Source organism: Neopsephotus bourkii, unplaced genomic scaffold (genome assembly GCF_033783945.1).
Source record: "Neopsephotus bourkii isolate Nb327-2 ecotype Australia unplaced genomic scaffold, CSIRO-AGI_Nbou_v1 NB_272, whole genome shotgun sequence".
Classification (NCBI taxonomy): Eukaryota; Metazoa; Chordata; class Aves; order Psittaciformes; family Psittacidae; genus Neopsephotus; species Neopsephotus bourkii.
In genome coordinates, this window is record NW_026900781.1 from 3,073,088 (window position 1) to 3,086,066 (window position 12,979).

Consider the following 12,979-nt stretch of genomic DNA (forward strand, 5'->3'; position numbering starts at 1 on the left):
ATATCTTTAATATAGCTAAATATAAAATTCTTCTTTTTCATTACAAATAGAAGTCTTCCACAGCCAGACATCACTGCAGAGACTTTGAGTGCAAGATACAGTTCTTGTCTCTTTACTCCTTCTTTGCTTGGCTTAGGTGAAATGCAGCACTCCTACTAAATGATGAGGGGAAAAAGAAGGGAAAAGAAAGGCTTCTCTCCTTGTGTTTTGTCTGTATGTTTTGTTTCTGACTGATCCCTTTGGAAGAGCTCAAGCTGCTGAAGAGGACTGGTCAGTATGAAACACTGTTTTCTTCTCCATTCCTTTTTTTGTTTACTGTTGCTGGTTTTAGCTGTTGCCTATATATATTTTTTTAGGACTTTGTTGGAAGAATGCAATAGTGATAACTCATTGCCTGCAAACAATGCTTTCTTACTGTCCATGGTGTCTTGTGTATGGTATTCAGGTTTGTACTCTGATCTCTGGACAGTTACAGAAATTAAAAACCAGGAAATGCTCCGTTAGGTCCCTGCCAATGTGTATATAGGATATTCTGTAGATTTTCCTATATTTCCTATATAATATCAACTATATTCTTTAGTTTTTCCGTTTGTTTAGTCTGTTTTCTGCTTTCTTGTCTAAGTCCCAAACACTACACACTTGTAACCTTTTCCATTTTTCTACTACTAATAGTAAAAGAGATGTCACACATAAAAACTGCTCTGCCTCTCTGACTTGCTCTCTTGTGAGGCCACCCCATGATTATGTCTCCATAATCTATTCTATGACAGTACATGTCTAGCTACAGAAATTCTCTCTATGCTTGATGTTTATGCAGTTCAAATATGTTTAAATATCAATTTGTCTTTCCATCTTTGTCAAATGTTTGCCCTCAGCTTTTTCAAATTTTCCTTGCAAGGCAAGTATTCCAGGCCCTACATCTTTGTGCTCGGTTTTTGGCTTTTTCTCAGAAGTCACAATCTGTCAATGCTAGAGCTAGTTGGGAATTTTCCAGTGAAAAGCTTCTTTGTTTTGTTTTTTAATTGGAAAGTAATTTCTGTAAAATTGGAGTCAATTCTCTTGCAGAAGGTGTTTGCTCCCCCTGCCCCCAGGTATGTTTTAGGTTGGTACGATCTGAATAGACACATTTAGTTCTGTGAAACCAAATGGATGCTCTTCCTTTTGGTTCACCGGCCAAAATATTAGAACTGTTCTTAAACATTTTCTTCTGTGGAAGAATTCAGACACCTCATCACACAGCTGCCCTTCATCTGTTGAAACATGGTGTTTAAAGTTCCAGCAGTGGAAAACTGGAAGATCATGGGAGACAACACAAATTGGCCAAGGCCTCCTTCTGCAGGAAAAAAAACCCAACAAACCCAAACATTATGTATAGTGGCCATTAGGAAGAAAGGGACAGTTATCAAACTAAGATAAATATTGGTGGCATTGGCTGCCTTTCCAAATGGCAGCATTACAGAGTAGTTATGATTCAGGCAGCTGTAGATGTTCCCTTGTTTCAAGCTCAAGAGAAGTTCTGAATGGCTTCTTGCTGCTGCAGGTTAACAGCAGGTTCATTCATTACTATTATTACTGATTTCCTAGGAAGATGCGCTTAATTAAGCTGGCTACTACCATCACATGAATTTTAAGGCAAACTGCTAATGTGAGCTATTTATTCCATGCACAATTGAACACACTGCCAATACTGCCTATAATAATACAAAAATGTTGTTATGATTACTAAGAGTGTGTGCTAAAAGACTGAAGACATTTTGTCACTTGGCTTCTGTAAGGTTTAAAATATGTTGGCTAGGGTTTAGTGTTAAAAAAAGCCTTAAAAAAAAAAAAAGAAAAAAAAATTGTTACTAAAATATCTCTGTGCTCCTAAACTCACTGTGATGTAGCAGGGCAAATGGGTGATGGTTTTAGCTGGCTCTACCACCTCTCTCCAGTCACTGTTTTTAATGTATTTCCCTCTTTCGCCTGTATTGGACTCTTATATATATTTACTGCAACACAGGTATGCTGGAACAATCCAGAGGAAAAAGAAAGCTGGGAGATGGAAATCCAAAGCCTCAGGATTAGCAATAACAAATTCTCAATTATATTGTGATGTGTTTCTTCAGAAATCCCTTTGCATATACAAGGCTTCGTGAGTGAGCTCATTATCTCCTGGTATGTAGAAATGTATTTTGCCTTTGCTCAGCCAACACTAATGTATTTATTATTCATCTGATACTAGACCAGGCTTTAAGCTGTGTAATGCTTTTTTTACCATTTCATTGTTTATTTGTTTTAATGAATACCCATGAGCCAGAGTCTGAATGCAGACCTGTTGTTTTACTCATGGGTGGCAGCAAAGACTTCAAAAGAAAATGTCTTTTATTTTTTCAAGGTACTAACCTCCTAACTGGAAGTTATTTAAATGACACTACCATTCCTTCTCCTTTTCCAGATATTCATGTGCAAATACATTGAAGTACTTAGTACTTCTTGTGCAGTTTGACTGACTGGGCTCACAGTTGGGACTGAGTAGGTAATTTCTGTGTGAGCTGCTGAAGTGTCCAACTTTGGCTTATATTCAGCTACAAAGAGTTTAAAATAAAATATTGAGAGAAATCAGCAGGAGAATGGAAAAATCATGCTGTATAAGTCAGAACATGTTCACCCTCTGTGAAGTTAAGGCAAATGATAATAGGCTTGCACATTGGTAAAAACAATAGAGTTTATTTACAGTGTGTTAAGTTTCTGTTACTGTAATGCTACAGTGTATACAGGCATGTAAGTGTGGTAAAGTGACATGAGCCAGGCCAAACCTTGATAGGCATGTGAATTCTGCCAAAATACTTCAGTATGACAACTGGAAAATATAGAGGATGAGATTGAACTGAGGGAGAAATAAACAGTGGAGAAAGCAGTACTGGAGCTGCACTGGCAGTGTGATCTGTAAAACAAAAGCAGCTTGTGTGGGAGCTCCCATGTTAATATTCCTTTTGGGTCAAATTCCATGTATTTTGTTATTGTAAAAAATCCTTTCAAAGTCAGTCTTTTGGTAAGACTAGAGGCAGGTAACAATAATAATTAATAAATTATGCTGAGGCTGACTAGTTATTCTTAGGACAATGATCCCCCTGGCTACATTTTTACTAACAAATAAAATGGATCAGGGATTGTTCCCTGGCCCTGAGGCTAGAACATGTCTTGTGTCCAGAGAGCTAAATATTTGTTTCTAAAATAGGCTGCTTGTTGGCACTCGCCTTGGACCTGGGCTAGCCTGTGAGCCAGTACCAAGCACAGCTCTAACAAATGACTTCAACACGTCTTCTGGTTCACTTGGGCTTTTTGAGGAGCAGCAGGACAGATGACCTCCAGCTGTCCCTGGCTGAGCTTCAGGTGAAAGGGTTTTCCAACAGGATGATAGGCTCTTTTAAAATACTGTTTTCTCAACAAGAAAAAGCAATGAGTGCTTGTATCAGATACACCATCAAATCAGTACAGATTACAGAGAATGAATTTTGAGGAAATATTGGGTTATTGAGATTTATTATTTTTTTCTCCACAAAACAAAGCTCATTTTTTCTTGGACCTCTGTGCCCAAGTAGAACTGGGATGAGTGGGACTCAGCCTTCCTGTGTGCTCCTCAGCTGTTTGATTTTGTTTTCAGGGACTCTCCAATGCAAAAATGTGAAAGCAAATTCTCAATATGGGACCAGAAACCAGGTATCCTCTCAAGCCAAAATGTCTCCTGTTAGCTAGACCAGAGTCAGGCTCTATTTTTCTTAGTCCATGTCTCTCATTTGCCCTATGAAGACCAAGCATCACAAGAAATGGAAGCACTTTGACCCCAGCTCAGTCTTGGCTTCCTCTTGGGATATGACAGCAACGACATCAAGCCCCCTCAGGCTGAGAGGAGCCTCAGACCTTTCCTGTGTGAATGTTGTGCTTATTTCACAAGGTGGAGAGTAGCAGAAGTATGCCCTGCTCTCCAAAGATGAGGCTTCTAGTTCCTCTCAGGTCAAATTTAGGCAGAATTTAAGTGAGACCAATAAATCTACTTTTTTTTTTTTTTTTTTTTAATTTCTCTTCCTTCTGCTTAATCTGGTTCGTCACTGCCATGAGAACTGCAAATTGCCAGTGCAGGAGACACCTTGGGGGTGATTGTCAGATCTGTTGTCACCGTTTTATAATGGGTGTCAGGACTAGTCTTGCACTGAGCACTGCAGATTTTTGTTTGCAGCCCTACAAGGTCTGGTGCACATTCTGAAGGAGGTAACCCTGCAGTGTCTTTCTCAGGGTGGTGGGAGGTCACAGACCTGGAGTATGTCACTGGCTCGGGAAGATTTTCCCTAGGACACGAGATGGTGTTTTGTCCTGTGAGATGTGCTGCGCCTAGGAGAAGCAAGGGATGACAGGAATCTTCTTTTATCAGCAGCCAGGGTCAGGCAGGAGAGGTGGCAACCCTTTGCTCTCAGCTGCTGCATCAGCAGGCAGCCTGGTCTCTTCATATGAAGTTTAAATTTCAGTGATTACTGTGTAGATATATACCTGGTGTCAATGTACAAATGCTGTCCAGCCCCTGACTGAAGCCTCCTCCTAAGTACTTGTTTGGTCCAGGGATCAGACTGCTCACCTCAGGAGACACGTCCAGGTCGTGGTTGTGCCCTGACACTCAGTACCCGTAAGCAACAGGATGAGCTGCCTTGTAGGGGTCAGCCTGCTCCTCCTCATCACCCCAGCATACTGCACCACAGCCTGCTGCAATGTCACCTGTCCAGCACAGGAAACAGTCTTGGCTACTGTCTCTTGAGTACTGGTGTAATGAGAAATGGTGGGAATTACAGCAGCTTTGCGTATGGCAAATCAACTTTGGCAAATGGGTTTCATGAAAATGGATATTTTTTAAAGGCTTCTACAGTTTTTGATAGATTCGGGATATTTCATGTGAAACAAGGACAAATTATTTAATGTGGTTTTTTTATTCACAGCTGAAGTGAAGACTTCAGAAAAATGAAAGGGATGCCTTTAAATGAGTCCTAGCAATTTTCTACTGACCTCTGGATATTTCAGTCCTGCTTTGGAAAAATAATAATAATTATTTTTTATGATTTCTTTCTCAAGTGGCGTTTTTATTTAAGCAGATGCTTTCATTTGTAAGATGGAAACCTTTTTTGATTTCCAATAAAATGCCAGGCTCAAGTGAAGAGAAAATGCAAATCTAAAATCACTCATCTCCTTTTTCTTGCAAACACAAAAATCTTTTGTTCCTAAACAGAAATTAAGCCGGGGAAAAAAGAAATCCCAGCCCCATGGCTTGAAAGAAAATGTAGCAATACTTATCAAGCTTTTCTATCTTTCCTTAGTATTTAGAAGGCTCAATTATAATTTCTTGTTGGCATTAAAGTTCTTAATTATGCAGTTGTCTGTTTATTTTGAATAACTACAAGACTGTGCCAGAAAAAGAAGCAGAGAGGGAAAGAGAGAGGGAGAAGGAAAAGATAAAACTCATTAGCTCTCACAATTTGCTAATCATTGTAAATGGCCACAGAGGCCAGAGGAGACTGCAAAAAATTACTATCAGGTGTGAAGCAATAAAAATATCCTGGACTGTATTGCTAGGAAAAAGAAAAGTAAAGAAATCTTTTTGGTGCTAAAGGAACTAAACTGGAAAGAGTAATGGAAATGGAGCACAGTAAGGGGTCCTGGCAAGTCCTGCAAGCAAAATAAATAAATAAATAAAGGGAGGTAGGAAATGGGGAAAAAAAATGGATTTTATTGTTATGTACTGAATATATTGGCAGAATCCATTTCTGTATCAGAGGGTCTCTTATTAGGAGGGCTTCGTGAAGCCTCAATGTTATTTGGTTTTTCATGTCACCTCCTGTTTCTTCTCTCCTTCTTTTTCTGCCTGTGAGCTGAAATGTGGGGAGCAGCTCTGCTTCCCAAACCAGCTGGCAGTGGCCCCTTCTGATGAAGGACATGGACTGAAAACACCAGCCCAGTCACCTTGGAGGGGATGGCAAAGACTTTTGGCTCTGGCTTTGACCTCCAGCTTAAACTTTTCACCCACAGCTGTGCTCTTGAGGATGGATCAGTGTCAAGGATTACAAAAGAGGCTCGACTGGATGCGGATAGAAAGCTCCAGGCACTGAAAGTAATATTGAAGCAGCAGCCTTTGCAAACCCTGCTTCATGAATTCTTCACAGTGCTGGCCCCCAGTGGTCCCGGAGCCATTTAAGGGGTTTATTGCTTGCTTGGCAGCCCAGGCTAAAGCCATGTTGCTATCAATCAAGTGAATTCTGTGCTAAATATTAGCACTGTAGCTAAGGAAGCTTTCCCTCTCCAGTTTTACCTCTGTCAATATTAAAGAAGATAGAAGTAAGTCACTGGATGGGAATATTGCTCCTAGAGTCCACCAAAGAGACCTGCTGAAGCAGAAAAGTGTAATTTAATGACTCATATTTCACAGAAAGGAAGAAAAGGGAAAAGAAATATCTGTGCAAACGAAAGAAAAATGAATTTCCTTTTGCTAAAGAATAGTTTAGAAAAAGTCTCAGATTGCACAAAAATCATCCTGCAGCCTGGGATTTTTTTCCTAGTTGCATTTTTTTCTTTTTTTTTTTTTTAACATGTAAAGTTAACTAACATTTAGGGCTTTCTGTTGATTGGATTCTGTTTTTGAAGATGCCAAGCTGATACAAAATCATACAAACACTACCCAATGTCTTCAAAAAACAAAAAAGAAACATTTACATTATCTAAAAAAGCTGAAGATATACATTAACATTTGTGTTAACATTCAGTTAAGTTTCTGAAGAGAATTCCTAGAGTTCCATATGCAGGCTCCTGCATGTACAGATATTGTTTATGTGGAGAAAAATTAGGAAAGAGCCAGTTGTCTGGGCACAGTGGGGAGACTGAGTAATCTTTTTGTGAGAATTTATTTGATCTCTTCTGTGTTTGAAAAAAGGATTTCTTTTTCTTCAAAGTCAAAACCAGTGTCACCTGTTTTGACACAAAATTTCAGCCCAGCTAACATAGTTTAGACAAGACTGTTAGTTCAGCCTCTTGTTAGGGTCTGTACTAGCCTCCTGATTGTGCCAAATCATGTTGATTCTGGTTAATTCTCTATCCTAAATCCTGGATGTGCAAAACATGAATGGCTGAAGTAAAAGTGTCTTTAATTCCTTCCTCCTGCCATGCTGGCAGCAAATTTATTACTGTGCCCCTTGTGGTTGCCGAGATTGTTGCATGAGTGGATGGGTGGTATCTTGTAGGGGGCTGTAATTAATTCTCTGGGGTGTCATTTTGAATGGGTGTGTGTGGGGGCGGTCCCACATAAGACTATTTTTTTCTGCAAAGGAGTTTTCTAAAGAGCTTTTGATTCCATATGTGTTAAATATATAATATTTACTTGTCTTTTCTTATCAACATGGAAAACCAGGATTTCTGAGTTTTAGGCTAGCAGAAGATCTTTCTCCCAAAGTTTTTTCCTTTTGCCTATGATTTATGCAGTGCTGAGCATGCTCCACCACTGGGTCTAGTCATGTTCTGCAGCTCACCCCAGTGAAGTTTTTAGAGTGAGAGCATGCTTGTAGATGGCATTTGTGAGGATCATGCTTTCTTGTACGTTTGGCTAAAAAAAGCATAAAAAGCTAAAGTTAAGTAAGCACACATTGTACATGTGTTTTATGTTGCTATTTTATAAATAAGTTTCCTGGCTGCTGTTAGCACCTATGTGTTGCTAGATACAGGATCTCAGACCAGAACAGCATCAGGATCCTGACCACTTTTCTTATGAAAACTAAATTACCTTCTGATGTTCAATTAAATTTTCTTGTGAGGACTTGGGTGACAAATGTATTGTGTGAACACTTCATTCTGTATCATCTGGTTTAGCATAATGCTAGTTATTATTGTAGAACCATTTAGGAAAAGAGTGAAAGGATTTAAATGAAAGCATTATTAGTATGGAGTAAGGAAAGAGCAAAATTTAGATTTGCTCTAATTCCTGAGTTTCTGCTTATGGGAAAATTACATAGAGGTTGGAGAGCCGAGCACGTTTGTGATTTGCTGTTACTTTTTATAGCAGAGGCCAGTTGTTCATTGTCCTTTTAGGAGGCAGTTGATACACTTCTATAATAAGAAGGAAAGGGAAATGAGGCAGTTTTGGGGAAGACCTTGCTTATCAGGCTGCAATCTGCATTCCATCTCTGGGGATTATTGGATCTGCATTGCCATCCTAGGACTTGGGGTAAGTGCTTCCATAACAGCTCATGTATATGTTGATCTAATGGAAACCGTAAGAAGTTAATTCCTCAAGTGATGTTCAGCTTTAGGCCAAGTTTGACAAATACTGGACCTGACACTTTCCTTTGGCTGATTTAGTTTTTCCTTAACCCAAACTTACTGTGTGTTCTGCTTATCAAAACAGCAGCACTTCAGAAAGCTCCCTGGACCCATACTCGGGTGAGGAGGCATACTTACCTGACTCTGCAGTGCATTTTCTAACCCACATCTCCTTTCCCTTCAATTTTACTTCTGCTTTCTCACCCTGTTGTCCATATTACGTTCCGTGGTTCATTTCAGAAATGTGTCTGGAATGGAGCACTTTTTGCCAGTCCCCAGAAGAGTAAGGAAATGGAAAAAGTACAACTCCATTGTAATTTTCTGGTTGTCAACACTTGATTGTGATTCTATGGCCTGATATCCTCTTTCCTGGGAAAAAAGAAGGAAAAACAAAAGTGTCAGAAAATGAGTATGTGCCATGCATCCATCACAAAGGTACAATCTGCTGTTTCAGTCTGACTCTTGCAATCTTCTTTTTCTTCTCCTTTTTTTTTTTTTTTCCTGGCTGACTTAACATTGCTAATTTCTTGTTTATCGATGGTGCAGATTTGCTTTTACATCTTAATATCTCTCTGGCTTCTTTTCTCCTGTGCCCCGTTCAGTGGTTGTTATGTGGTGACAACAGCATGCCAGCCAAAGGAGAAGAAAAATACTATGGGGCAGCAGTGAGCAAGCAAATAGCTCTTGGCAAAAGCCCCTGCTTTCATGAGCAGGAAAAAGTCAGGCAACTACAGGCCCAGTGGCAGTGTTGAATGGGTTGTTTGCTAGTGAGCTGGAAGTAAAGTATCATGACTGTGTTGGAGGGCTGAGGCACAGGTCCTATGCACCTAATGATCTCAGAGTCCCAATGCATATTTAACTGGTGATGTATTATGTAGATGATAAAATGAGCACTGAGTAGTCTGATTCATTGTTTTATTTTATTCAGCACACAGCTCATTACAGATCACCTTGGATATGACTGATGCTTTCCATGAACCAGTTATTTGACAGTAATCTTTATTTTACATATCTCAAGTTTCAAGAAATTTTTCTAAAATTCTGTTTCCCAAGAGAAGTCCTGCTGAAGAGATGTGCCTTGCCAGAGATCTGCTTTATGGAAACTTTAAACTGACAATTCAGCCTTAACGTTTCAGATCTGATACTTACTTTCCTTTAAAAAAAGGAGAAAAAAAAGTGTAGGTGGCCTTCAAGAAGTTTCCATTATGATATAGCATATAGTACTACAAAGAAGTAGTGTGACCTTCTTTTAACCCTTCAAGAAAGCTGCTCTTTTCTTTACAGATTGGAAGTTTTCCGCCAGTGGTAGTAATCTGGGTTGAGTATGTTTGCTTTAGACTATGCAGGAGTAGAACAGAAATATTATGATAGTTGAACTGCAGTGGTGTGTGTTCCTTGGCACAGATACTCAGGGATTTATTTGAAGAGCCCAAGGTAGTGTCCGATGCCAAGACTTTATTCCAGGAGGCTGTGCCTGTGGTGTGTGCGTTGGGGTGACATAAGTCACAGAGTTGTCAGGTTTCTCACAGTGGTGTCACGAAATACAGTGTGATAGTATGATAGTGCTAGAGCTGGTGATGCGCTGCACTTTGAGCACAGTGGAGGTACTGTGCTCCTTGTGTCAATGCCTTACAGCATCTCCTCTGTGCAGGACTTTGTAGCTGTGCTTGTATCACCAGCTGGAAAACTAAGTCTCTTTCTTTCACTCTTCAGAGTGCCCTCTGCATGCACCCCTTATGCCGTCCTCATGACATCTCCATTTAATTTCATACCCAGCCACCCTTGCACACATCACTCTTCTTGACAAGGCAGAGGCAGACTAAACTTGACTCTCTGCATTGTTAAAGTCGGTTTCTTTTGGTTGTATGCAGAAACTGAGCAATGCCCAAGCTCTCACACTCTCACTGGCATGTAGAGCAAGGGAAACTGTGGTCAACTATCAAACATCTTTGTGCCAAATGGCAGTTCAGTGGAGCACTGTGAGTTTGCCAGGCGATTCGCACATGCCTTGGTGGGAAAGGAAAAGGCAAAATATGAACTTGTTCAATTTCCAGGACTCTTTGGGAACCCACTGAATGAGCTGTAAGAGCTCCAGTAAATCTGAATTATTGTTTGATCTAATTATTGTGATAAACAATGGAGGATGCAGGGTCCAACGACAACAAAAGACATGGATGCATCCCAAAAAGATGAAGGGAAACATGGGTAAAATTATGTAGTCATAAAACTACACATTACTGTCCTATATTTAGAATTTTTTCAGCAGCTAGCCAAAGACAAAATGTGCTCCTGATAGACTGAATCCACAGCTTAAAAATGAGAGGGACTTTACAGAAGAGGTTCTACTGCAGGGAGGATAGGAAGGTTAGGTTGTTTATTTCCTAATGGCTCTTTTGGTAACTGGCATTTTGATTATTCATTGGAAAAGTGCTTATGAAAATAGCTGAACTGGAGATTACAGAGTTCACATACTTCAGTCAGAATCCACTGGGTCTTCATTGTGACAACTTCACTGGAGAACAGAACGACTGTTGCTTTTATAGTATCTGTTGGTAGTATCTGTTGGTATTCTGCTCCATTTTAAAATCAGATATGCATCAGCCCACTTTCCAATAGCACCTTCTTTCAAAAGGGATTTTTTCCATGCAAGGCAGCTGTATTCAAACACTGACTTCAAGTCAGCCCAGAGATTTTATTGTATGACCAGGTGATTTGAAAGAGCATGTGCTTGTTTGGAAGGGAGTTGAGTAGTCCTCAGTGGAATTATTCCAACAGTTTATGACATAGAATCATAGAATCATAGAATAGTTAGGGTTGCAAAGGACCTTAAGATCATCAAGTTCCAACCCCCTGCCATGGGCAGGGACACCTCGCTCTAAACCATATCACCCAAGGCCTTGTCCAACCTGGCCTTGAACACTGCCAGGGATGGAGAATTAACAACCTCCCTGGACAACCCATTCCAGTGCCTCACCACCCTCACAGTAAAGAATGTCCTCCTTATATCCAATCTAAACTTCCCCTGTTTAAGTTTTAACCCATTACCCCTTGTCCTATCACTACAGTCCCTAATGAAGAGTCCATCCCCAACATCCCTATAGGCCCCCTTCAGATACTGGAAGGCTGCTATGAGGTCTCCACGCAGCCTTCTCTTCTCCAGGCTGAACAGCCCCAACTTTCTCAGCCTGTCTACATATGGGAGGTGTTCCAGTCCCCTGATCATTCTTGTGGCCCTCCTCTGGACTTATTCCAACAGTTCCATGTTTTTTTTTATGTTGAGGACACCAGAACTGCACACAGTGCTCCAAGTGAGGTCTCACTAGAGCAGAATGAAGGAGCAGGATCACCTCCTTGGACCTGCTGGTCACACTCCTTTTGATGCAGCCCAGGATACAGTTGGCTTTCTGGGCTGCAAGCGCACACTGAAGCTGGCTCATGTTCATTTTCTCATCGACCAACGCCCCCAAGTCCTTCTCTGTAGGGCTGCTCTGAATCTTGTTTCTGCCCAACCTGTAGCTGTCTGTGTCTGGGATTGCAAGGTGTAGGACCTTGCACTTGGCATGGTTAAACTTCATGAGGTTGGCATCAGCCCACCCCACAAGTGTGTCAAGGTCCCTCTGGATGGCATTCCTTCGCTCCAGCGTGTGCTGTATAAGGCATGATTATGCATATGCAACCCTGCGTGTCACATGCTGTGCTGCAGTGTAACGCGTATTGGAAGGGTGATGCATTACAGACTCTACGTTCTTTGTTTTTTCTTTATGCCTCTTTTATGCTACAGGACTTTCAATCCTTGTTCCACTTCACTCTGCTTCAGCAGTCTAGCAAGCAGCTATATTGGAGCCAGTTTGGTTCAGAAGGCCAGATTTGACGTAGAGAGAAAAATGACGTGGGACTGATAAGGTGGAAAGAGGACAAATGAAAACTACCTCTTCTGAGTTGGTGAAAAACAAATATTGGAAGCTTACATCCTCCTACACCTAGATGCGGGGAAAAAAGCTTCCCAGGAGAAATTAAATTATAATTCCAGGATTTTGTTGGTCTAATTTGTAAAATTTTTATACATCTCATCTTATTCTGTTAAAACAGTTTACTACCTCTTTAGGGCATTCAGACCTATCACGGCAGGCAAGTTTATCACTCAAACGAAGCCAATTGCTATGTAATGCCACTTTATACTATAAGAATAACAGAAAAAAAAATTGGTACAAGGCATTGTTACTATCTCCACCAGCATAGCAGAAGCGTCAGTGAGGGCTAACTTTCTGAAACAAGGGGAAGACAAGGTGAATTATTTTTTTTTAGAAACAATGCAGCAACAGGGTCTGTGATGAAAAGTGCACAGGGCATCAAAGACATGAATCAAAGTCTTTCTTTGCAATAAAAATAATGCTCATATAATTTTGTGGGAGATGAGTGACCCAGACCTGTTGAGGATTTTATTTTTATTTAATATGCTTGTTTTGCTTTTGCACTTCAGAAATCCAGAGATTTTCATGAATGCAAAAATCTACAATATACCATTGAAAAATAGTACGCGAATTATTCAGCTGTCATATGGCATATAACCTCGCATGATTAGAAGAATATTTGTGTGTGACAAACATGCCTTGTTCTTTCTTTTACCATGCAATTGCATCTGAAGAGAACA